The sequence below is a fragment of the Corylus avellana genome, chromosome ca6, assembly GCF_901000735.1.
Source record: "Corylus avellana chromosome ca6, CavTom2PMs-1.0".
Classification (NCBI taxonomy): Eukaryota; Viridiplantae; Streptophyta; class Magnoliopsida; order Fagales; family Betulaceae; genus Corylus; species Corylus avellana.
Genome location: NC_081546.1, coordinates 6,166,387 through 6,191,511, shown reverse-complemented (window position 1 = coordinate 6,191,511; position 25,125 = coordinate 6,166,387). Strand labels below are relative to the sequence as shown.

General features: G+C 34.6%; 1 pseudogene; it reads right to left on the bottom strand.

Moving 5' to 3' along the window:
* Positions 1 to 1,171: 1,171 nt before the first annotated feature.
* LOC132185070 (wall-associated receptor kinase 3-like) lies at positions 1,172 to 22,508 on the bottom strand (annotated as a pseudogene).
* Between the last annotated feature and the right edge of the window lie 2,617 nt (positions 22,509 to 25,125).

The window sequence follows — 25,125 nt, the reverse complement described above, 5'->3', positions numbered from 1 at the left end:
TTTCCACTACTGTGTTTTGAAAATTCTATGAGCACACTAGCATGAACTTTGTTGTCGGGATCGATATTTTTTTAATGATGTGGATAATGAGATTATGGTCTCACATGTGATACAAGACAATTTATCAATCCCACTTTGGCTGCTTTACAATATTACCATTCATACCTTCAAAATATATAATGTCTATTCCTCAAGTCTTTGGATAAAATATTTAAGGATGCAAAGATTATTGACTAAGTTATTCACACCCATAGTCATATTTAATGTAATTAAAGGCATTTCACATGCATAATAAATATGATGAACTTTGGTAATAAACATGTAAAAGACATTTTGATATGCCAAATTCTTAAATCATTTAAGTAGTGAACATATATTCATTATAAACATTGAATGTTAGCATAGATATAAAATCATTGAGATTTTAGGATATAATCTCCAACAATATTTGTAAGAGATATAGTGATTTAATCTAGATCGTAGGATGCTTTAATTTTAAGTGAGACCCAATGATTGGATTTACTAAACCATTAATAATATCAATAATTTGATTAATCAAGTTAGTTCTAACCGTTGAAATAAAATAAATTTTTCTACCAAATATGACTTAACGGTCATAAATATTAAACAATATTTAATTATAATTATGATATGACAGTCAAGATTAAGTTTTTTTTTTGAGAAAAATATTAAGTACATGTTAGATAAGTGTGATTGAACAATGATAATTAAAAGACCATTAGTAACAATTATTTTTTGTTAATTACGAAAAAAAAAACATGTTTTTTAATGAATAGACAACTCACGCACAAGTTAGTAAGGTTGATTGAAAATGCAATAGCCCACTCATTGTAAGAAATAGGTAATGAAATGTTGCATATGAGCCACACTTTATTAGAAATTTCTTACATACCACTCCACATTTAAGCAAACTACACTTGCCAAACACAAAACAGATATACAATCCCACAGCAGCTATACAAGCTAAGACAGCATAGTACAACAAAATAATTACTCCAAATAACACCAACTGATTGCTCTAATGACCATAACAGAATACTCAACACATGAAGAATTGCGCGGAGAGAAAGCAAACATAACTCTTTTTAGGACACTAAAACAGTAAATTGCGTTAGAAAAACTGAAAAACAAACACCATGAAGAGAGGATGCTACATGCCCACGTTCATCGGCCAACACCCAAGGCTAATGTTACATATGCTGCTTCCACAGTCTACGTCAGCGTGAGGTTTCTGACCACCAAGCAAGTCATGTTCCGCCTGTTTTTCCAGATTTGATTCATGAGCATTAACCGATGAATGCGTCTTTGTCTTTCTTAATATTCCTTCTAATTCATTTTTCAATTTCTCCATAGTAGGCCTCTCATCCCCTTTCAATCTTAAGCACCTCTCCACAAGTTTAACGACTTCCTTGATTTGCTCCTTATTCCCTTCTTCATCTATATCCTTATTCCCTTCTTCGTCCATATCCTTATTCCCTTCTAAATCTATTTCCTTATTCCCTTCTTCATCCATATCCTTATTCCCTTCTTCATCTATATCATAACCAAGAAGTTCAGACAATAGAATCTCTTTCAATAAAGAAAGAAAGTACTTAACAACATTTCTTCTTTTATTGGACCTAGTGGATGGAGCTACATCTGTTTGTAGCTCCGCGAGGACCATTCTTCTTTTCTTGGACCTAGTGGATGGAGACCTAGTGGATGGAGCTACATCTGTTAGTAGCTCCGCGAGGACCACTCCAAAGCTATAAACATCACTTTTCTCCGTCAATTGATTTGTCTGTAAGTATTCAGGATCCAGATATCCATGAATTCCTTGCACTACAATAGCTACATCATTTTGATCGTGGGAAACCAATTTTAAAATTCCAAAGCCGGAGACTTTCGCAGTGAAATTATCACCAAGCAGTACGTTTGAGGGCTTGACATCTCCATGAATTATATCTAAAGAGTGTAGAGACGATAGTGCATCGCCACATAAAGGAATTCAAGTAAAAGTCTCACAATGACTCACACGCTCAGTCGACTCAAGGATACTCCACCTCGATCCTATCAACAAACTGAATCTCACCAAAATAGCTCCAACAGAATATATCATCAAACAACTACATAGGACTCTTACTCTCCAGCTCCATCTATAAAAGGAACAACACACCACAATATCAAGGACACAGTAAATTCTATCTCTACTACTCTAATTTTCAATTATCATCACTCTATTATTATTTACTCTCATTCTATACCATTCTAACTTAGGCATTGGAGGTGGAATGGCCACCACACCCCGTACTTTGCAATCTTCCACTAGTAATTCATTTTTATTCTTAGCAGACTTTTGAATTAAGTTGTTACCAAATTTGACAACTGTCTCAACATTTGGGAACGAAGATAATTGTCTATGTCCACGTACAAGCAACAATAACATTGTTTCTTCTTCAATAGTATTAGGAAAAATAAAATAAATTATCTGTTTCTCTTCTTTTGAAACTGTTTCTTCTTCAATAATATTAAGGAAAAATAAAATAAATTATCCGTTTCTCTTCTTTTGAAACCTTAAACTACATCTAGGATACAATGTGTGTACATCTAGGATACAATGTGTGCACCTAAGCCTATTAACCTATGATTTATTTAGAGCCAAAAGATTATCCACTCCTAAGTAATTAGGATTCAAAATAGAGAAATAGAAACACGTATTAGAATTTCTAATCCTGAAACTACGAGTCCCGTTCGGCCGAGACTCGTGGAATTACAATTTTTGACTTTAATTCGTACTTTTATTAGGTTTAGGATTTGGAACCTAAAAACACATGCTTATAGCTTCTATAAACGCAGATTTATATTATTATTGAGTTTGTTTAATAAGAATTACTCAGACTTTATCCGCTGCTTAATATTGTTATTCCCTGCAGCCCACTAAGTTACGCTGCACCACGTATCTTTCTATTATTGTTCTCATCCAATGCCTTTTCCTATATCTCTCAAACTTTTACAAACATGGCCGTATAGCCTGAATTGTCATATTCAAAATGTCTTACTTCGAATTTTGTCAATATTTTTCCTATTTCGACTACTTCCCAGTCATTAATATAGTCTCGTAGCTAGTAAGAAACTGCTTTAGGTAGAGTTGATGGATATGTTGAAGGTCATGACGATATTCACATTCTTTACATTAGGGGTTTCAGTAGTATTGAAGGGTCTTGCAACAATCATGCCATCTTACTTTACAATTTTATGCTGCCCCAATTAAGAGAATCGGGTCCATTTGTGACTCATTTTTTATTATTTTAATGTATATGTTGTACAGTAACTTTTGTTTCGAATTTATTATTAGAGAATCACCCATTTTTCAAATGCTCTTCGTCATCCAAATGACGATTTTCTGTGGACCATGCTCGCGTCCGCGTCCAGTGCAGTACACATTGTTAAATTGACGTAAAGCCGATTCTGCTAGCTTGACCCACTTACCAACAAAAAAAAAAAAAAACATACTTAAAAGAAAGGCGTGGTTTCTGGCTTGACAAAGAAAATAGGTAATGGTAAAAGAAGTTCTTTTAACAAGTTCTTTCCCCCCCCCGTCCCCCCCCAACGACTTCTCTCGCACATTCAAGGTAATCAGTATCATGATTCATGAGCATTATTTAGTGGCACTACAAAAAAAGAGGTCATTTTTTGACGTGGCAAACAGTACCATTTTTTTGCCACGTCAGTAAATGTTGATGTGCCAAAACTGGCACGTCAACAAATTTTTTTTTGACGTGTTACATTCAACACGTCAGTATTTCCGAACATGTCAATATTTGACACGTCATGAAATTTAAATTCAATTTTTTTTTTTTAATATATCAAGTTTCTGACGTGCTAAAAATGGCACATCAGAAATTTCTGACGTGCCATTTTTAGCACGTCAGCAATCTGAAAAAAATATGTTTAAATTATATATATTTCATTCTTTTTACTTCCGATCGCTGAAACTGACGTCAATTTTACGGCCAAGTATTGCTAACGCTGGTAATTTAAAAAAAAAAAAAAAAAATTAAAATGAAGAAGATAGCTAGAAGCTAGCGTGCAGAGAGAGAAGGAAAAAAAAATTGCAAGGTACTGTACGTGCACACTACGGTGTGTTGAAACTTGGGGGAGGAAAAAGAAAAGGAAAAAAAAAAATTAGAAGAATAGAAGCCTATGTGCAGAGAGAGAAAAAAAAAAGGGAGAGAAGAAGAATGAATTAATTAAGAAAGGGAGAGAAGAAGAATAATGAAGACAAAAATAAAAAAATAAAATAAAAGAAATCCCGACGTGCCATATTTGGCACGTCAGGAATTTCTTTTAAATATATATATTATATGTTTCAGAAATAAATAAATATTTTTTATATTAGGTTTATTTGTATTGAGTGAGTGATCTGACCTTTTATATCAGATCTCGATCGTTGACCTTTAGTAACGTCAAACCTGACATCAAAAAATCAAAAAGTGGATTAACTCCTTTTTTCCTCTTTTTTTTCCCCATTCTTCTTTCCTTTATATTATATATTCATCTTCTTTAATCCCTTTTCTTTTATTTCCAAACTTAGCTCTCTCTCTCCTCTCTCAATCTCCCTAGCCTCTTCTCTCTGCACATCCAGCCGGCCACCAGCTCCTCTAGAGGGAAGAAGAAAAGGAGAAAATGAAGATCGAGGAAGAAGAAGAAAAAAAAAACATGGGAGAAGATCATAAGATCTAGAGAAGCAGCAGAAAAGAACAAAAACAAAACAAAACAAAACAAAACAAAACAAAACAAAGAAGAAGGAGAAGGGATCGAAGCAAAAAACAAACAAAAAAAAAAAAATAAATAATGGGGAGAAGAGAAGAGGATCGAAGAAGAGAAATTTTTGATTTGAAAAGGCTCTGATTTGGTTTATTTTGATTTGATTTGAGAGATTTTTGATTTTTGATTTGAAGAGAAGAAGATCGAAGAAGTATAAGGTTTATTTTTATTGATTTTTTGGGTTTGAGTTCTTGAAAATGGAGGAAAGAAGAGAGAGAGAGAGTGAAAATGGAGGAAGGAAGAGATCAGGGAGAGCTGGGGGAGAAGACGTACTGTTCCAGAAGTAAAAAAATATTTTTAATTAAAAAAAAATCCAGAAAAAATTATTATTTTTTAATAATTTTAAATTTCCTGACGTGTCAAAATTGACACGTCAGGAAATTTAAAATTTTTAAAAATAAATAATTTTTATTTTTTTAATTTTTTCTAGATTTTTTTTTCAATTAAAAATAATCACGTCAGGAAAATTTTTGACGTGCCAATTTTAACACGTCAGGAATTTTCAATTCCTGACACCCATATTTTTCACGCATGAAACACGTCAAAAATGCCCCGTCAGAAAACTTGTGTCAACAAAAAATTGATTTTTTGTAGTGTGGGCCAAGGGTTCATTTGTCTTTCCACTACTGTGTTTTGAAAATTCTAAGAGCACACTGGCATGAACTTTGTTGTCGGGATCGATATTTTTTTAATGATATGGATAATGCATGAGATTATGGTCTCACATGTGATACAAGACAATTTATCAATCCCACTTTAGCTGCTTTACAATATTACAATTCATACCTTCAAAATATATAATGTCTATTCCCCCAAGTCTTTGGATAAAATGTTTAAGGATGCAAAGATTATTGACTAAGACATTGTGTGATAACCAAGTTATTCACACCCATAGTCATATTCAATCTAATCTAAAGGCATTTCACATGCATAATATATATGATGAACTTTTGTAATAAACATGTAAAAAACATTTTGATATGCCAAATTCTTAAATCATTTAATCAGGGAACATATATTCATTATAAACATTTAATGTTAGCATAGATATAAAATCATTGGGATTTTAGGATATAATCTCCAACAATATTTGTAAGAGATATAGTGATTTAATCTAGATTAATTTTAAGTGAGACCCAATGATTGGATTTACCAAACCATTAATAATATCAACAATAAGATTAATCAAGTTAGTTCAAACCCTTGAAATAAAATAAATTTTTCTACCAAATATGACTTAACGGTCATAAATATTAAACAATATTTAATTATAATTATGATATGACAGTCAAGATTAAGTACTTTTTTTTTTTTTTTGGAGAAAAATATTAAGTACATGTTAGATAAGTGTGTGATTGAACAATGAGAATTAAAAGACCATTAGTAACAATTATTTTTTGTTAATTACGAAAAAAAAAAAAAACATGTTTTTTAATGAATAGACAACTCACGCACAAGTTAGTAAGGTTGATTGAAAATGCAATAGCCCACTCATTGTAAGAATTGGGTAATGAAATGTTGCGTATGGGCCACACTTTATTGGAAATTTCTTACATACCACTCCACATTTAAGCAAACTACACTTGCCAAACACAAAGCAGATATACAATCCCACAGCAGCAATACAAGACAGCATAGTACAACAAAATAATTACTCCAAATAACACCAACTGTTTGCTCTAATGACCATAACAGAATACTCAACACATGAAGAATTGTGCAGAGAGAAAGCAAACATAAGTCTTTTTAGGACACTAAAACAGGAAATTGCGTTAGAAAAACTGAAAAACAAACGCCATGAAGAGAGGATGTTACATGCTCACATTCATCGGCCAACACCCAAGGCTAGTGTTACATATGCTACTTCCACAGTCTACTTCAGCGCAAAGCACGTTATGTTCCGATGAATGCGTCTTTGTCTTTCTTAATATTCCTTCTAATTCATTTTTCAATTTCTCCATAGTAGGCTTCTCATCCCCTTTCAATCTTAAGCACCTCTTTGCAAGTTTAACGACTTCCTTGATTTGCTCCTTATTCCCTTCTTCAACTATATCACAATCAAAAAGTTCAGACAATTGATTCTCTTTCAATAAAGAAAGAAAATACTTAACAACATTTATACTTTTCTTGGACCTAGTGGATGGAGCTACATCAATTCCTGTTAGTAGCTCCACGAGGACCACTCCAAAGCTATAAACATCACTTTTCTCCGTCAATTGGTTCGTCTGTGAGTATTCAGGATCCAGATATTCATGAGTTCCTTGCACTACAGTAGCTACATCATTTTGATCGTAGAGAACCAATTTTGAAATTCCAAAGTCGGAAACTTTCGCAGTGAAATTATCACCAAGCAGTAGTATGTTTGAGGGCTTGACATCTCCATGAATTATATCTAAAGAATGTAGATACAATAGTGCATCCGTTGTTTTTGCAGCTATTCTTATATAGGTTTCCCATTATTTGGTGGGTGTGTTGTCTTCACCATGTATATACTTGAAGAGTGTACGTTCTGAGACAAATTCATAGACTAGAAAAAGAACTTTCGTCTCTAAACAATAACCCAAGAGTTTGACAACATTCTTATGGTCAATTTTGGAGAGCTGTTTAATCTTATTAATGAACGGGTCATCATGCTTTAGATCCACTATATTGGTCTCCTTGATGGCAACAATTGTGTCATTTGATAAAAATCCTTTGTAAACTAGACCAAAACCTCCTTTGCCAATGATCCTACTCTCTTCATAGTTGTTGGTAGCCTCCTTCAACTCTTTAGAAGTAAAGATTTTGACATTTTTAGCAGTGGATTCTAGTTCACGGAGATTCTTTTCTAATTTCAAACCGAGCTTTGCTTTAAGATTAATAGATATTTTTGCCTGCAATTCCAAGTACAGCTACCAGCTAACCCCAAGCGTAGCAGTTAAGCCAATGCCAATTCCTGAACTTGGAAAAGTCGAAACCTTATGGTCAAGATTTAAAATTTGTGTAATTAATTGCATACATGATATTATCTAAAGTTGTACAAAATGGTAAATTTACTTACCAATGGCAACACCAGTTGCTGGTGCGACATCTACAGAACAACCTTCACCATCTTTTCTTCCGTCCCCACGTTTCAACTTGTTACAATCACCACATGTATAATTGCCTGGTGTGTTGAAACAGTGGTTCGTGCAATTATGAGTCCCTTCCGAACATTCGTGCAATCCCACTTTCGTTGCTTTACTAAATCCCACTCTCCGTAGCATGCTACGGAGAGTGTGTGCGAGATTACTAAACGATTATTTTAACAACCAAACGATTTGAAATTTGGAATAGATACATGAGATTACTAAAATGAAGGAAATCAAATAAAATACATATATTGGAAATCACATAATGGTGAAGGGTGCATGTGACATGTCCTGCAAAATTGGGGGAACTATATATTTGGGACTATCTTAACTTGTGATTTACAAATGGTCAAGCCTTGGGATCGGTATTGACACATGAATGCTTCTCAGTCTTTCTTAGACCCTCCAATTCTGTTGCTACTTCATTCATAGTTGGCCTATCCTCCCCTCTCACACTTAAAGCACCTCTTTGCAAGATTAGCCACTTCCCACAGTTGCACAACGTTCCCTTCATTCACTATATGTTTCTCAAGAACATCAAACAATCTATCCTCTTTCAAACAAGAAAGAAAATACATAGTTATACTTGTCTCCTCCTCCGTCATTTCAAATGACTGCAACACCGTTTTTCCTGTTAATAGCTCTACGAGGACCACTCCAAAGTTATAGACATCACTTTTCTCAGTGAATAGACTTGTTTGTAAATATTCAGGATCTAAGTATCCAAGAGTTCCTTGCACAATTGTGGCTACTTGTGCTTTGTCTAGTGAAACTAATCTTGAAGCTCCAAAATCAGACACCTTTGCTGTATAACTAGCATCTAGCAATATGTTTGAAGCCTTAACATCTTTATGAATTCTAGGTGGAGAAGCTGTAGAGAGCAGATACGACAACGCTTCTGCTACTTCTGTAGCTATTCTAAGGCGAGTTTCCCATGAGACGGTGTATCCGGTGCTTTCATCATGTATGTATTGGAAGAGGGTGCCCAACACCAGGCATAACTAGGATTGTTCTGACAGCGTATAATAGTAGCAGAAACTAAGAATTGAAGATAGAAAATGGAACTCAGGAAGAGAAAAAATAACAAATAGGGAAGAGAAAGTCCATAACTGCCTCAAATAAGCAAACAGAGAAATAACTCTGAAATACTTAAATTTAATTGATAATATAAACTTAATTCAAATAACAACAAAGACTAAATGCCTTTATACAGACTAGGCATCTCCTAAATTAACAAAGAAAATGAAAAGCAAACATAATTGGAAAAGGAAAACAAATCATAATAGGAAAGGGAAAACAAATCATAATATATAGGAAATGAAAAACTCAATCCTTATTGAAAAAAGAAAACTAAAACACACATGCATAATTAAAATAACAATTTTCTAAATTCCTCCTGCATCAGTCTCTCTAGGTTGGAAAGAACTCGTCCTCGAGTTCAAAACATCTTTTCCTCGATCTTTTGGATGTCCAATTAATCCCTTCCAGCCTGTACTTCTCAACATCAATGCAACTTGATATCGGAAAATAAACAATTTACAACCCATCACAACATGACTGCGAATAGTAGTTTGAAAACTCTTCATATCATATTAAGATACTTCAATCTTCACACGGTATTCATTTATCTTCTCCCATTCGTGCGGCATATAAATCTCCCAAAAAGGATCAACTATTTCTTCCTCATTGAAAATAAAATTTTCTTCCACCTCTATAAGATCTTCATCGTCGACATATGTATCATAAGTTGGTGGAGAATTCCAATCCACGAAACATTGAGAAGGATATTCAACGTCTTCTTCATATTGAAATTCTTCATCAACAAACTTAACTCCGAAGTCTAAGTCTCCATATAGTTCATCCCGAACACGATGTCCCCAAAATAGAACAGGCTTGTGATACGGGTTCTCAAAATTGAATTTTGAATTGCGACCGTCAATATCGCAATACATCTCCAAGTTTTGCACCGCTAGACGCTGGGTTAACTCTACAACCTGCCTTTTCAAATCTTCAATCATCACGCCTTGTATATTGCGCTCATGGTAAGAGACTTCCTCATTCAAAACCTGTCCACGTCGACCACAACTACTAGTTATGAAAAACTAATGAAAAAATTCATCCCAAGAAGACGCTAAGCTCTGATACCAACTGACGCCAAGCAGAACTAGGATTGTTCTGACAGCGTATAATAGCAGCAAAAACTAAGAATTGAAGATAGAAAAGGGAACTCAGGAAGAGAGAAAATAACAAATAAGGAAGAGAAAGTTCTTAAGTGCCCCAAATAAACAAATAGATAAATAACTATGAAAGACTTAAATTTAATTGATAATATAAACTTAATTCAAATAACAATAAAGACTAGATGCCTTTATATAGGCTAGGCACCTCATAAATTAACAAAGAAAAGAAAAAGCAAACCTAATTGGAAAAGGAAAACAAATCCTAATAGGAAAAAGGAAAACAAATCATAATAGGAAAGGAAAAACCCAATCCTTATTAAAAAAAAGAAAACTAAAATACACATTTATAATTAAAATAACAATTTTCTAAAATTCCTCCTACATCAGCGCCATTAGAGATGAATTCGTAGACAAGTAAAGGAACTTAATTCTGTCTCCAAACAACAACCCAATAACTTAACCACGTTCCTATGGTTTATTTGGGAAAGGACAACAACCTTGTTGATGAACTGCTCAATTTGGTTTTTATCCACAACTTTGGATTTCTTGATGGCTACAATTCTATTATCCGATAAAATCCTTTATAAAATGTACCGAACCCTCCTTCGCCAATGAGTAGCTTTTGATCATAATTCTTGCTAGCCTTCTTCAGCTCTTCTGAAAATTGTTGCTGTTTCAGATGAATTTTCTTGTCGGGAGAGTATCTGATTTAAATATAAACCCCCATTTTGCTGAAAGAACCTTTCTCTACGCTTGATTAGCTTTCTCCGCCTGACTATCAAGTACTGCCACAAGCTACTGCAGACGGGCACAACTATAAAGCCTATACCAAGACCTACATTTTGAAGGAAATTGGAAAAATATTGCTCAGAAAACAAAAAACAATCAATTGCAAATTTCATGGAATACAGTAAATATATATACTTACCAATGGCCAGCCCACTCACTAAAATGAGTTTCAATTCACACCCAGTTCCATCTTTTCTTCTGTCCCCACGGTACCACTTGGGGCAAGAACATGTATAATTCCCTTCCGTGTCAACACATCTTTTTGGTATTTTGCATGTGTTGAGTTTGGGATCCTCACACTGTTTAACGTCTGTGGAATTAATATAAGTATTAGAGCATTTTCATTGAAATATTTAAAATTTCTTTAAATCTAACTTTAAAAATGTACTAGTCACTTTTCAAAACTACTAAACATCAAACTCTTTAAATATTTTTTTATTGTAACTAAATATTATTTTTTTTATTGATAAATCTATCTACCATGAAACTAACTCACTTCTTGCATATGCGAAATTACTTTGAATGCCCAAGAAAATCACAACAGGTCAACACGAGAGAAATCAAAATTTTAGGCATAACAAAAATATGCAGACAAATAGCAAAGATTCCATCCCAAGTTCAATGTTGTGTATCTAATAAGTGCTGTTCCAGAAAACTAACAAAAGAAAAGGATAGAAAAATCAAAAAAAATAAAAAATAAAAAATTCCTTGGATTAGCAAACAACAATAGCCATGCATTTCTAATGAGAACAAAGAACTAGATCCCCCGCCGTGAAATCAACTGCAAAAGGAAAATGAAAAAGAAACTCACAAAAGAATTTGTCGTGAGATTTACGTGAGGTTTCTCTCTTTGTCTGGCTATGCAATGAAAAGAAAAGGATATATATTGGTAAGGAAAACAAAGTAAAAGGGGAGGGAGGGAATGAAACTTCTGGAGGGAAGGAAAAATAAGGGGACTGGAAAAAACGAAAATATTAAAAAAGTAATAGCTTTTACTTTTGGTGGCTTTATATTTTTAGAAGAAGACCGACAAATGTTAAATTTAACTTTGAATAAAGAAGTAGATAAATTATATTTTTTGTGGATAAGTTAAAAATAAAAAGTCTGATAGGATGCTCTTAGGCCCAACTTTAAAAGAACTTAGAGAAAGCATGCAGTATATTAGAAATTCATGCAAAATTTCTGTATCTTCTTTATTTATATATGTATGTATGTATATAGTAAGGGAAAAATATAAAAAAGCCTCCCAAACTACTAGCCGTTTTCGATTTAGCCTCCTGATGTTCCAAAAGTTATAAAATAGCCCCCCAAACTACCAAACTGTTGCATTTTGGCCACTCCGTTAGTCAAAACCGTTAGTCTGGACGAAAACCACAAAACGACGCCGTTTTATTAGGGTTAAGTTACGAAAATGCCCTTGTGGGATTTTTTTTTTTTAAAAAAAAAAAAAGTTGGAGCAAAACGGCGCCGTTTTTGCTTAGGGTAATAATTATATTTTGATTTTATTTGTTTAGTCTCTCCTTCTTTTTCACGCAGCCTCCTTCAATCTTCATGAACTTCTGTTTCAACATTTAGGTGCTCAAATCGTACTTCAATTTCTAGAAGTTCAATTCCAACTCTGAGAAAATTCCAATAAACAAGAAATTCCATTATGGTACTGACAAATATGTATGAAAATTAAGTATAGTTGAAAAACGATACCCATTAATCTTTGGTTGTGAAGCCCAGAAGAATTTGGATGTGAGTTTTGATGGAGGTTTTTTGGAGGAAGAGGGGGACGAGTAATGGAAATGGTGTTTCTACTAAAAGTGCGGAAAAACAAAGTATGGAGGAAGAAATTGCAATTGATTTCTAAGTGCGGAAAAACAGAGTATGTGTGTGGAGTAGCTTTGGGAAAGCTGAGGTCTTTTCGATTGAAATTGGAATGTATATGTTTATTTTGTAGATGAAAAAACCATATGGAAATAAGCTCAAATATGGTAAGCATCCAAACACGAAGGAGCATGTTATGTAGAAAATATAGTTTTGGGCAAATTAGGAAGATTTAAGAGAAGGGTTGAGAATATAGAACTCTGCCATAATTGGTGTACTAAAAAAGAGGAGAATTTGGTTTACTTAATTTATTTATTTATTTTTGAGTAAGAGATTTTGGTTTAGAGTTGTTTCCTGTTTGTTCTTTTAGCAGAATGATGGTTTTTGCACAAGTTGAAAGCTGCTGCTATTTAGTTTGGTTATTGAGATTTGTTTGGTTTTGTGTTGTCCCTGTTAGTAAAAGTCTTGATTTCAAGCTTAATTTTCATCTTACACCTCCAATTTCAATTACATGTATTAGAAATCTTTTAAGGAAGAATTTGACCACTAGGTGAGGGTCAAAGAGGCTGCGTGAAGAAGAAGGAGAGACTAAACAAATAAAATCAAAATATAATTATCACCCTAAGCAAAAACGGCGTCGTTTTGCTCCTGCTTTAAAAAAATAAAAAAATAAAATAAAATAAAATAAAATAAAATCCCACAAGGGCATTTTCGTAACTTAACCCTAATAAAACGGCGTCGTTCCGTGGTTTCCGTCCAGACTAACGGTTTTGACTAACGGAGTGGCCAAAATGCAACAGTTTGGTAGTTTGGGGGGCTACTTTATGACTTTTAGAACATCAGAGAGCTAAATCGAAAACAGCTGATAATTTGTGGAGCTTTTTTATATTTTTCCCTATATAGTAAAATTTTGAGAAGCTTGTTAGATCATGTGTAATACGTACCTTGGCAACCATGAGGGAGATAGGGGTTTCCATCATAACCGGCTTTGCATCTGCAACGGTAGCCATACCCGCCGCTGTCGGGCTCATAACATTCGCTGTTCCGGCCACAAACATAATTCGATTTGTCACATGCTTCATTACCGATCGCCCAATCAAGAACCATTGGAAGTGTTTTATTGTTTTTTAGACTGTAAAGATAACCGGAGGAGAAACTGAACCGGTCTTTTTTAACAACAAAAGCATAGCTGCAGGGATTGAAGCTCCATATTGCCTGTGATTATTATAGCTGTATGCTTTCAAAGTAAAATTTTGGGAAAAGTCCACATAACCCCCTCAAACTACCACTCAATTGACAATGTACCCCCTAAACTTTCAATTGTGACAATGTCCCAAAACTACCAAAAATTGTCAATGTTCCCCTCAATGACGAAATTATCCTTAGTAAAATAAAATAAAAATAAAAATAAAAACTAAAACTTCTAGAAAAAACCTAAAACTAACAAAAAAAAAAAAAAAATCCAAACGATGGCCAATTTTTTTTTTTTTTTTTTAAATCAATTTTATAAGAAAAAAATTAAAAAAATTTTGATTTTTTTTTATATAAAAATTGAAAATTTTGGTTTTTTATTTTATTTTTGTTTTATAATTTTATTTAAATAAAAATTTATGTTTAAAAAAAATAAAATTTTCGTTTAATAAAATGAAATTTTTTGTTTTTTAAAACTAAATAAAAAAAATAGTTTTTTTTTAAAAAAAATAAAAATTTCCGTTTAAAAAAAAATTGTTTAAAAAAAATTGCTTTTTTTAAAAAAATATTATCTTTAAATTAAAATTTTTCGTTTTAAAAAAAAATAAATTTTTTTTTTTTGAATTTATAGGGGTATTTTTGTCTTATTGAGAAATCTATAGGGGCATTTTTGTCTTATTGCTAGTCTGGGGGGGACATTGACAATGTTTTGGTAGTTTGGAGGGAACATTGTCACAATTGAAAGTTTGGGAGGAACATTGTCAATTGAGTGGTAGTTTGAGGGGAGTATGTGAACTTTACCTTAAAATTTTTTAAGGTAGGCGTACATGTCACATCCAACGGCGACGAACACGTTTTGGGTGTTGGAAATTGTGTAAGTGGGGACCCTCAGATAAGGTCGGTTACTATCTTGAAGCACACCCGATTGGTTGAAACACTGAAAGGCTACGTACATCAAGATGTCCATATCTGACCTTCTCGGATAGAAATGTTGGTGACGATAAGGTTTCCGGTTGTGAGTACGCCGGAGGAGTGGTTACACTTGAGGCCAAAATCTTTGTTTAGGTAACAACCTTCAATGATGCCAAATGGGAATGGAATTTGTACATCTCCACACCGGTCGGAGCAGTTAGGCCGGGCGAATTGAGCTGCGACTTCGGCGGCTGCTATTTCTGATAAATGCACACCAACCCAAGTGAGTTGTATAAGCATCCGAAGGAAACCCATATCCCCCATTATAATTCACAGAAGAGGATTTAACTTTACTGTGTGTTTTTTTTTTTTCTTTTTGTTTGTAAAACTGCCCATAGATCTGGAATTCTCATCGGCATATAGATGGAGGAGGAAAAGGATCCTTTCCATTTCAAAACTCCTCAATTTTCTCCATTTAGTGCATTTTGAAGGGTATTGCATTTAATGCACTACCATCATTAAAAATTTTGGACAATACTACCCTTCAAAATCTACTAAATGAAAGAAATTGAGAGATTTTGAAATGGAGAGGATCCTTTTCCGACAGAGGAGGACCCCATCAATATTCCTTGTATTCAATGGGTCAAAACTAGTCAACGAATGAGGATTGATTACGCTAATCTCTAATTGAGAATAACTTCTATAAGTTTTTTGCACAAATCAATATATTTGCGCCCTTCAATGAGAGCTTGACAAATCAGCGAGGAACACCTTAAGCAAAATAAACAAAAACACTATATTTTTATATTTATATTCCTCCTATGGGTTAAAAGTAAAAAACCTAAAAAAGCCTATTTCCCACTTTTCCTATTCGTCTACCCAAACCTGCCACTAGTCGTTGCCAGCAACGACACCGCTTAGCCCAGACAACGTTGGCCAGCCCAGATAATGCCGGACAGCCACGACACTGCCCATGACGCTCCTCCACACCAGTTATCTCTCTCTCTCTCTCTCACCAAGAGCAGACCATATTGCAAAAACAAAAATTTCTTTGCTTTTTGTGTTATCTTTCTAAAGTCACCATTTTTGGTTGCCTTATATTTGCTTTCTGCTTATTCACTGATTGGTAATGGACTTGAGCATCTTACTAACCTTGGTGCTCCTTTCAATGTTCGTGCTTTCAGCTTTCTTCTTGCTGCATTCATGGGCTTCAACAAAAAGAATGAGGGCTGGCCGGCGTCGTCTAGGCTGACCCAAGCCATGGCAGATGGCGGCGGATGGTAGGTTTGGGTAGATGAATAGGAAAAGTGGGAAATATGCTTTTTTAGGTTTTTTATTTTTAAGAATATGAATTTAAAAATCTAGTGTTTTTGTTTATTTTGCTTAAAGTGTTCCACGCTGATATGGCAAGCCCTCATTGGAGGGCACAAAGGTGTTGATTTGTACCAAGACCTTATAGAAGTTATTCTCTCTCTAATTATATTTAGATAAATTTATAAGATCTGGTTTATATGTTGTTATTGTAGTTTAAGCAACGATCAAGATTGAATCTCTCAAAATCTTTCTTCATTTTCTCTCTCCTATTAAATACTTCTAAAAGTAAGTCAACTTTAAAATTCAATCTTAATCATTGCTTACATTACAGCATGTAAGCCAAATCCAAATTTATAACAATGATAATTAATCAAATAATAAATGCAACTTCCCATATGGCATTAAATTACATAAAACAAATTAATGATTTTTTTTTTTTTATTCAAATTACAAATCATGACAATCACATGTATTTTAAATACATTTTAATTTAATAAATTGAATTAATCAAATTTAGAGAAAAACTTTGTCAAAAAATATAATCCTAGCAAACAAGAAATGATCACGACAAATAGCCAATAGGCACCACATATATAAAGTGTTCCCAATTATAATAGAAGTAACTTTCATAAAAGTATCTTTGATATATAATATCTTTAATAAAAGTCACTTTTATAAGTTTAGCTGATTAGCTAGTCCAAAGTATCCTTTAGTAATCATTTTCCAGAAATAATTTTCTATAGAGAAAGAAACAAATGAAGATAGCAACAAAAATAAACTTGTAACAACCCACGAAAAAACGCTAACCACATCTACACTATTACTCCAAAAGATTTAGTCAATTTGGAGTTTTCTTAAAATTAATTATAAAGCTCAGTTTCATGCACCTATTAACTAGCTAATGTGAGACTTAGCACCCATTACTGTATTTATAAACTACTCACTCTATGTGGGTTTCTTCTTATCTTCTCAATATGGGACCGAGGTGTTACAAAACTGGTCACATATAAGCACGTCTTTATATTGTCAATGAATAATACTACACTTACTCCAATTTCTTTACATTATTTTTTCATACTCATAGATAGATTTTAAAACTATCATTGGATATGAGATTAATTTTTATTGGATGTTGATCCAATTATGATTTTCTATATATATGGGGAATGCTAGGTGCTCTCCCAGTGTAAAGAAATAGAGGAAAGTGTAATAGCATTCTTGAGCTGTTGAGTTATTAATCTAAATCCACTTAGATTTTTTATTATTATTATTATTACAACAATAGTAACGTAATTGTTGTTACCGTGCACAATAATTGATGAACAATATAAAATCGAAAAGAGAGAGAGATTAAGAGAGAAAGTCGTAACACAGATTTAACGTGGTTCGGTAATTTGCATACATCCACAAAGGCGGCAGTATTTTTACTCTTCATGATTCAGGGTTATGTGTGTGTATATATATATATATATATATATATATATATATATATATAGGAAAAACCATAAACCCTACTTATACGGACGTATTAAGAAAATCCCAAAAATACCTCGTACCGTACAGATTAAGTAGACTCTCGCTCCGCTCCTGTCTACTTGACCTTCCACTAGTATTAACATGAGACACCAATTTCAACAATAATTTAGTAGACAAGATGTGCTATACATCATCAACTCCTTCCACAACCGATGTATGATAACCTCAACAATCTCCCCCTCACACATTAGGCCCTAGGTCAAAGAAAAGACAACTCATTTCACTCGTGGACTGTTGGACCGAAACTTGTTGGTTGACCCTGGGCTCTAGTACTAGTGTTGTGTGGTCTTGGGCCTCTCTCAACCCCTCGCTAGCTCAAGAGGTGAGGTTTTTTCTCACACTTATAAAGTGACCATCAGCATCATCCACAACTGATGTGGGATAACCCCAACACCTAAGAGGTCACCCATCATGGTCCTACTCTCGCATAAGCACGCTTAACTGCGGAGTTCTAATAAATTCATAACTATTACGGCTTTAAAACGCATTGTTGTTATGAAGAAATGTGCGAGTATACATATAAGCACATCCCCAACTTCAGGCAATGTGGGACGCCACAGTTTTGATTCAATTTTAATTACTAATTAGAACATGTGTATTGTTACCAAATTAAAGAAATATGAATAATTTTTATTCAATTCTATTTGGCACTCTACTTCATCAATTATGGGGGAGCTTTGAGGGGGAAAATTTTGGTGAAAATTTTCGGGGCAGGTGAAAAAGACGCTGATATTAATTGGATTGTTTAATATATATATTTTTTGTTACTTCCACTCGAATACAAACTTTTGTTTCGCATACAAAATTTGTACCTGGACAATATATGGTGTAAATGGTTAGAATGTTTTTGTTTTAAAATTAATATAAGAATATATGTACAGTTTTATCTTGTGATTGATCCTTTAATAGAAGGCATTAATGAGTCTTGAAAGAAAGAGTTTCATATGGAAAAGTGATATCAAGCTATTGCTTTAAAACAACGTTTCGGCGTATATAATTGGGTGTACGCTCTAGTATGGTGGGAATTGAAGCACCGTATGCTCGTCTTTACTGATTGTGCGCATGGCCATGGGCTGTTGGGCACCTTGACGGTGCAACTGGCCATTAAATCTTTTGCTGTTGTAATTGTACGATATAGTGATTTGATTTAGATCGTAGGATACTTCTGAGTATGATCCAACGGTTGGATTACTTTAACATTATTAATATCAACTATTAAATTAATTCAAGTTAGATCCAACGGTTGAAATAAAATAACTGTTACTACCAAGTAATATCTAAAATCATAATTAAAAAACATTTAATTATAAGTATGATCTGACGGTCAATATTAATTAAGTACATGTTAGAGATAATTAAGTGCAATCGAACAGTAAGAATTAAAAGACCATTAGTAACAATTATTTTTTTGTTAATTATGAAAATACATATTTGTTAATGAATATAGAAACTAAAATTGTTGAGTTGGCTGTTTTGACAAATCACTAAGGTTGATTGAAAAGGCACTTCTTCATCTATAAATAGCCCACTCATTGTAAGAATTAGGTAATGAAATGAGCCGCACTTTATTGAAAAATTTCTTACATACCACTCCACATTTAAGCAAACTACACTTGCCAAACAACAACAGATATACAATCCCACAGCAGCTATACAAGACAGCAGAATACAACAAAACAATTACTCCAAATAACACCAACATTGCTCTTTCAACCAGAATAGAATACTCAACACTTGAAGAATAGTGTAGAGAGAATATGCATGTCATCACCATCTATTGAGCATTTTGTTGAGGCTATAAAGCAAACATAACTCTCTTTAAGACACTAGAACGGGAAGTTGAATTAGCAAAAATAAAAAAAAATAAAAATAAAAAAGGTGTATGTATGCCACATTCATCTGCCATCCCCCAAGGCTAACGTTACATGGTCATTCATGCTATCATATTCAATGGTTGTACTGCTGCTTCCACCGCATTCATAAGCGTCATATGTCACACTATGCAGGTGTTTGGCCTCTTCCACATTTGATTGAGCATTAACCCACAAATGTGTCTCTATCTTTCTTAGTCGTTCTAACTTCATTGCCACTTCCATCATACTAGGCCTCTCATCCCCTTTCACTTTTAAGCACCTCTCTGCAAGTTCAACGACTTCCTTGATCTGCTCTTTATTTCCTTCTTCAACAATATGCTTCTCAAGAATTTCAAACAATCGATCCTCTTTCAAGAAAGAAAGAAAATACATAGGTAGACTTGTCTCCTCCTTTGACCTATCGAATGAAAGTACATCATCTCCTGTTAGTATCTCCACGAGGACCACTCCAAAGCTGTATACATCACTTTTCTCTGTCAATCGATTCGTCTGCAAGTATTCAGGATCCAAGTACCCAAGAGTTCCCTGCACCATAGTAGCTAGCTCCTTTCGATGTCGAGGAAGCAATCTTGAAATTCCAAAGTCGGAGACTTTTGCAGTGAAATTATCATCAAGTAGTATGTTTGACGACTTGACATCTCTATGGATTATAGGTGTGGAAGCTGCAGAATGTAGATACGATAGTGCATCCGCTGTTTCTGCAACTATTCTTAGATAGGTTTCCCATCGTTTGGTGGATCCACTGCTTTCATGATGTATATAATTCAAGAGTGTACCTTTTGGGACAAATTCATAGACTAACAAAGGAACTTCTGTCTCTAAACAACAACCCAAAAGTTTGACAACATTCCTATGGTTAATTTGGGAGAGTAAAACAACCTCGTTAATGAATTGGTCAATTTGGTTTTGATCCATTGTCTTGGACTTCTTAATGGCAACAATTCTATTATCTGGTAAAAATCCTTTGTAAACTGTACCAAAGCCTCCTCGGCCAATGATCCTACTCTCATCATAGTTTTTGGTAGCCTTGTTCAGCTCTTCTACAGTAAAGATTTTGGCTGTTTCGGTGGATCCTACTTGTTCTTTGAGATGCCGTTCTAAAATCAAACCTCCATTTTGTTGAAAGAACTTTTCTTTAAGCTTAATAAATCTTCTGTTCCTGAGTATTAAGTACAACCACGAGCTACCCCCAAGCAAAGCAATTAAGCTTATGCCAATGCCTGCACTAGAAAATGTTGAAACGTTATGCATTTTGACATAACCCTAATGTGTTTGATATGTTCTAATCATCCCCTCCCCTTTCTCCCAATGATGTTTGCTTAGAAGACCCAAAAAAAAAAAAAATAACAATAATAATAATTAATTACACATATTCTTCTCAAACTACCATGTCATTGTTTGTCTCTCCCCTAAACTCAAAAACTACCAAAAAATGTTAACGTCCCTCCACTCCCCCCAATAACAAAAGCATCATTTTTCCCATGAATTACCACTCGATTACCATATAACCCCTTCAACTACTAACTTTACGCCACGTGATGGGTTGACCATCCTACTTAATGACCTTAACTGACGGAATAGGGGTTTTGGTAACGAAATGGTAGTTTGATAGATTCGTAATATAAAATTGGTAGTTGATAGAAGTATATGGTAATCGAGTGGTAGTTCATGGGAAGAAAGAATAATTATCCCAAAAATCTAAAGAAACTGTTGAGTACTCTTCAATCATTCATTTCTATTTTCCAAGGCGGGCCATATATATTATTATATATATACCTATGATATTTGAGCGTACAAAATGGTGAATTTATAACTTACCAATGGGAATCTTAACCGCTATTGCAAAATCCGGGTAACAACGTTCACCATCTTTTCTCCCGTCCCCACGGTACCACTTGGGACAACCACATTTATAACTTCCTTCTGTGTTGAAACACTGGTTCTGGTTCGTGCAATTATTGAGACTTGGATCCCCACATTCGTCAATGTCTACATATGATCATCAACTGAATAATATCAACCCCATATATTATACTATAATCATAATTAATGAAAATTCTGGAAAAAAAAAATAATAATACTACCTTGGCAACCCCCATGGCCAGGGAGGTATGGGTTCCCTCGGTAACCTTGTTTGCACTTGCAGTAGTACCCTTGCTTGATTCTTTGACGATCAATGCATTCACTATTCTCCTTACATGCGTAATTCCGTTGGTTCTGGGCTTTTTCGCATCCATGATTAAAGCCAATTCCCCAATCAAGCACCAACGGAACCGTTTCGTTGGGTAGTTTTTTGAGATAGTCGGCGGAGAAGTTGAACTCGCCTTTCTTAACAACAAAAGCATATCCGCAGGGATTGAAGCTCCATACTTTGGAGTGATTATTAAAGCTCTTTACTTCCACCGTAATATCTTTGAGTCCATCAGGAAACCCAACCTCGCAACACCCAACGCCAGAGCAAGACCCATTCACCACGTTGCTAAGGCTTGGGCACTCAGACGAGCAGCCGATCCTGTACGCTTCTCCGTTTTGGTACCCACGAAGGTATGCAATTGTGTCACAGCCAATAACAGTGAAGGTATTGTGCTTGTCGGAAATGGTGAACTGAGGCCCCACCTTGAGCGCGGTGGGGTTCCGGCGAACAAGCCGACCGTCCCGTTGGTAACAGTCTTGGGCTACCAAATTCATGACATGCATCTGATGAGTGTCAATGGATATGTTTGTTATAGGGACATTACCAGCTGCTGTCATTGGGTTTCTAGAGTAGTCGTCACATGTGATGTTAAAACTCTTGTCTAGATAGCAGCCCTCAGTGAAGCCAAACGGGAATGGAATTTCTACATCTCCACACTTGCTGTGGCAGTCAGGCTTCGCCATGCTTGCTGCTGCTGTTGCTGCTGAAATTAGTACTAGGATTTGCAAAAGCTTCCCACTCGAGCCCATGGCCACTACTTTTTTAAGGAAGGCTTTTCTTATCTTTTGTGTGCTTTGCTTGTCCTGGATAGACTCTTCCTCTTAAAGGCATATACAGTATTTTTATATCAATTCCACGTGGCGCTATTAATTTTCCACAAACTGTGGGGTTGGCTCTTTCATTTTGGGTGGCCCACCCTTGGGTTGGGTTGGGGTGGGTGGATGGGATGTTTTTGACACGTACAAAATTATAAATATATTTACCGCAAAATTTCTTTAATCGCGACCACATGAAGTATTATACCAATTAAAATAAGACAAGAAACTTTTATTAAAGTAGCTTTTATAAAGTAGCTTTGATAAGTTGGTAAGCTGGAGTATCTTTCATAGGTTCAACAATCATTTTCGAGAAATAGTTTTCCATGGAGAAAGAAACAATGAAGATAGGGAATCAAAGGAAACAAGTCACATAGACTTAGGATGTTTTATTACTTTAGAGATCATTTTTCCACGAATCTCTTTTCATAGAGAACCAAACATTAATAAAAGTAGGCACTAAAGAATATTGACGGGATATATATATATTTTTTTAATGGTGTGAATAAAGAGAGTTCAAAAGAAGAATTTGATAATGAGAATATGAATTTGATATAAAACTTCTCTTATGTGAATGATTATTCATTAATCTTTTGGTTAGCCTTTGGATCAAGGTTTCACATGTGATACAAGACAATTTATAAATCCCACTTTGGTTGCTTTACAATATATATATCACAATTCGTACCTTCAAAATATAATTGCCCTTCACATGGATCACGATACTCCCACTTCCTTTAGCATAATTGCCCCCAATGGTCCATCACAAGGTGCTCTGGGGATGGTCTCACCACCTCCGACGACCAGCGAGGGTGGCCGCAACCACCCTTGAAGTAAATATGGGGTGGTTAGGCACCCGATGAGCATCGGGGGTGGCCCGAAATGCCATAAGGGTGGTGCGACTATCCATGGCCTCTTTTGTGGCTCTAGAGTGCGACCACCCTCGACCACCCACTTTATTTTCTAGGTTTTATTGTTTCTTAAATAAGGTGAAGTTTTTAATAATTTTTGTAACACCTCAGCCGAATGACATAATATTGTTCGTTTTTTGCTCTCCCGAGGGCCCGAACTATACTCCCTAATGTTTGGTGGTCTTGGACCTCTTTCAACCCCAATAGCAAGCTCAAGATGTGAGGTTCCCCTTCACATTTATAAAGTGACTGCAGCCCCTTCCACAACTGATGTAGAATAACCTCAACAATCTCCCCCTCACACATCAAGTACTCAGTTGGAGCAGAGACAACCTGTTTCACTTGTGGACTGTTGAACCGAAACTTGTTGGTTGACCCTAGGTTCTGATACCAGTATTGGGTGGTCTTGAACTTCTCTCAACCCCAAAAGCTAGCTCAAAATGTGAGGTTTATGCCCACACTTATAAAGTGACCACCATTCCCTTTCACAACCGATGTGGGATAACCCCAACACCTAAGAGGTCACCCATCATGGTCCTACTCTTGCATAAACATGCTTAACTACGAAGTTTTGATAAATTCATAGCCACCACGACTTTAAAACGCATTGTTGTAAAGAAATATGCGAGTATACATACAAGCACATCCCCAACTTCAGGCAATGTAACTAGGACACCACATTTTTTATTCAATTTTAATTAACACATGTGTATTGTTACCAAATTAAAGAATATGAATAATTTTGATTCAATTCTATTTGTCACTAGTATTTCATGATTGAGGGGGAGCTTTGGGGGGAAGAATTTTGGTGAAAATTTTCGGGGTGGGTGAAAAAGACGCTGACATCAATTGGGTTTTTTTAAAATATATATATAATAAGTAGTCTGACGTGGTGTTGTTGATTGACCATGCCACGTCAACCAATTCGGATGGGAATCTAGATAGGTAACTGCTTTATCTGGAATTCTTCATAATTGTTTGGATCCTCATTATAAAAAATTAAATAAATAAATAAAAGGGTTAAATATTAAATACCCCTGGAGTTTCAGCTTTATTTTTTTTTTTCTAGGGTTTGATTTTTATCACAGAAGGTCCATATAGTTTTGATAATAGACCAAATTACTCCTCTATCAGTTTACCGTTAATTGATTTAACGAAATTTCACGTGGACCAATCAAATGTTGACACGTGGCACCTACTTAATTTTTTTAAATTAAAATAACGTTTTTTTTTTTAAACAAAAAAAACAAAAAGGAAAAAAAATTGGGGGTGGCCAGGCCAAGCCACCCCCTTGGGCACCAAGGGAGCCACCCCTGGTTGGGGGTGGTTTCGGCCACCCCTAATTTTTTTTTTTTTTGTTTTTTTTTTTTTAAAAAAAATACATTTATCTTAATTAAAAAAAAATTAATATGTCGCGTGTCAACATTTGATTGGTCTACGTGAAATTCTGTTAAGTCAACTGATAGAGGACTAATTTGGTTTATTATCAAAACTACAGAAACTTTCTGTGATAAAAATCAAACCCTAGAAAAAAAAAAAAAATAAAGCAATAAAACGCCAAAGGAGTATTTAATATTTAACCCAAAATAAAATAAAACTTAAAGCGAACAAAATGGACACTATTCTGATGAAGTCTTTTCTTTTTTTGACTAATTTTCAC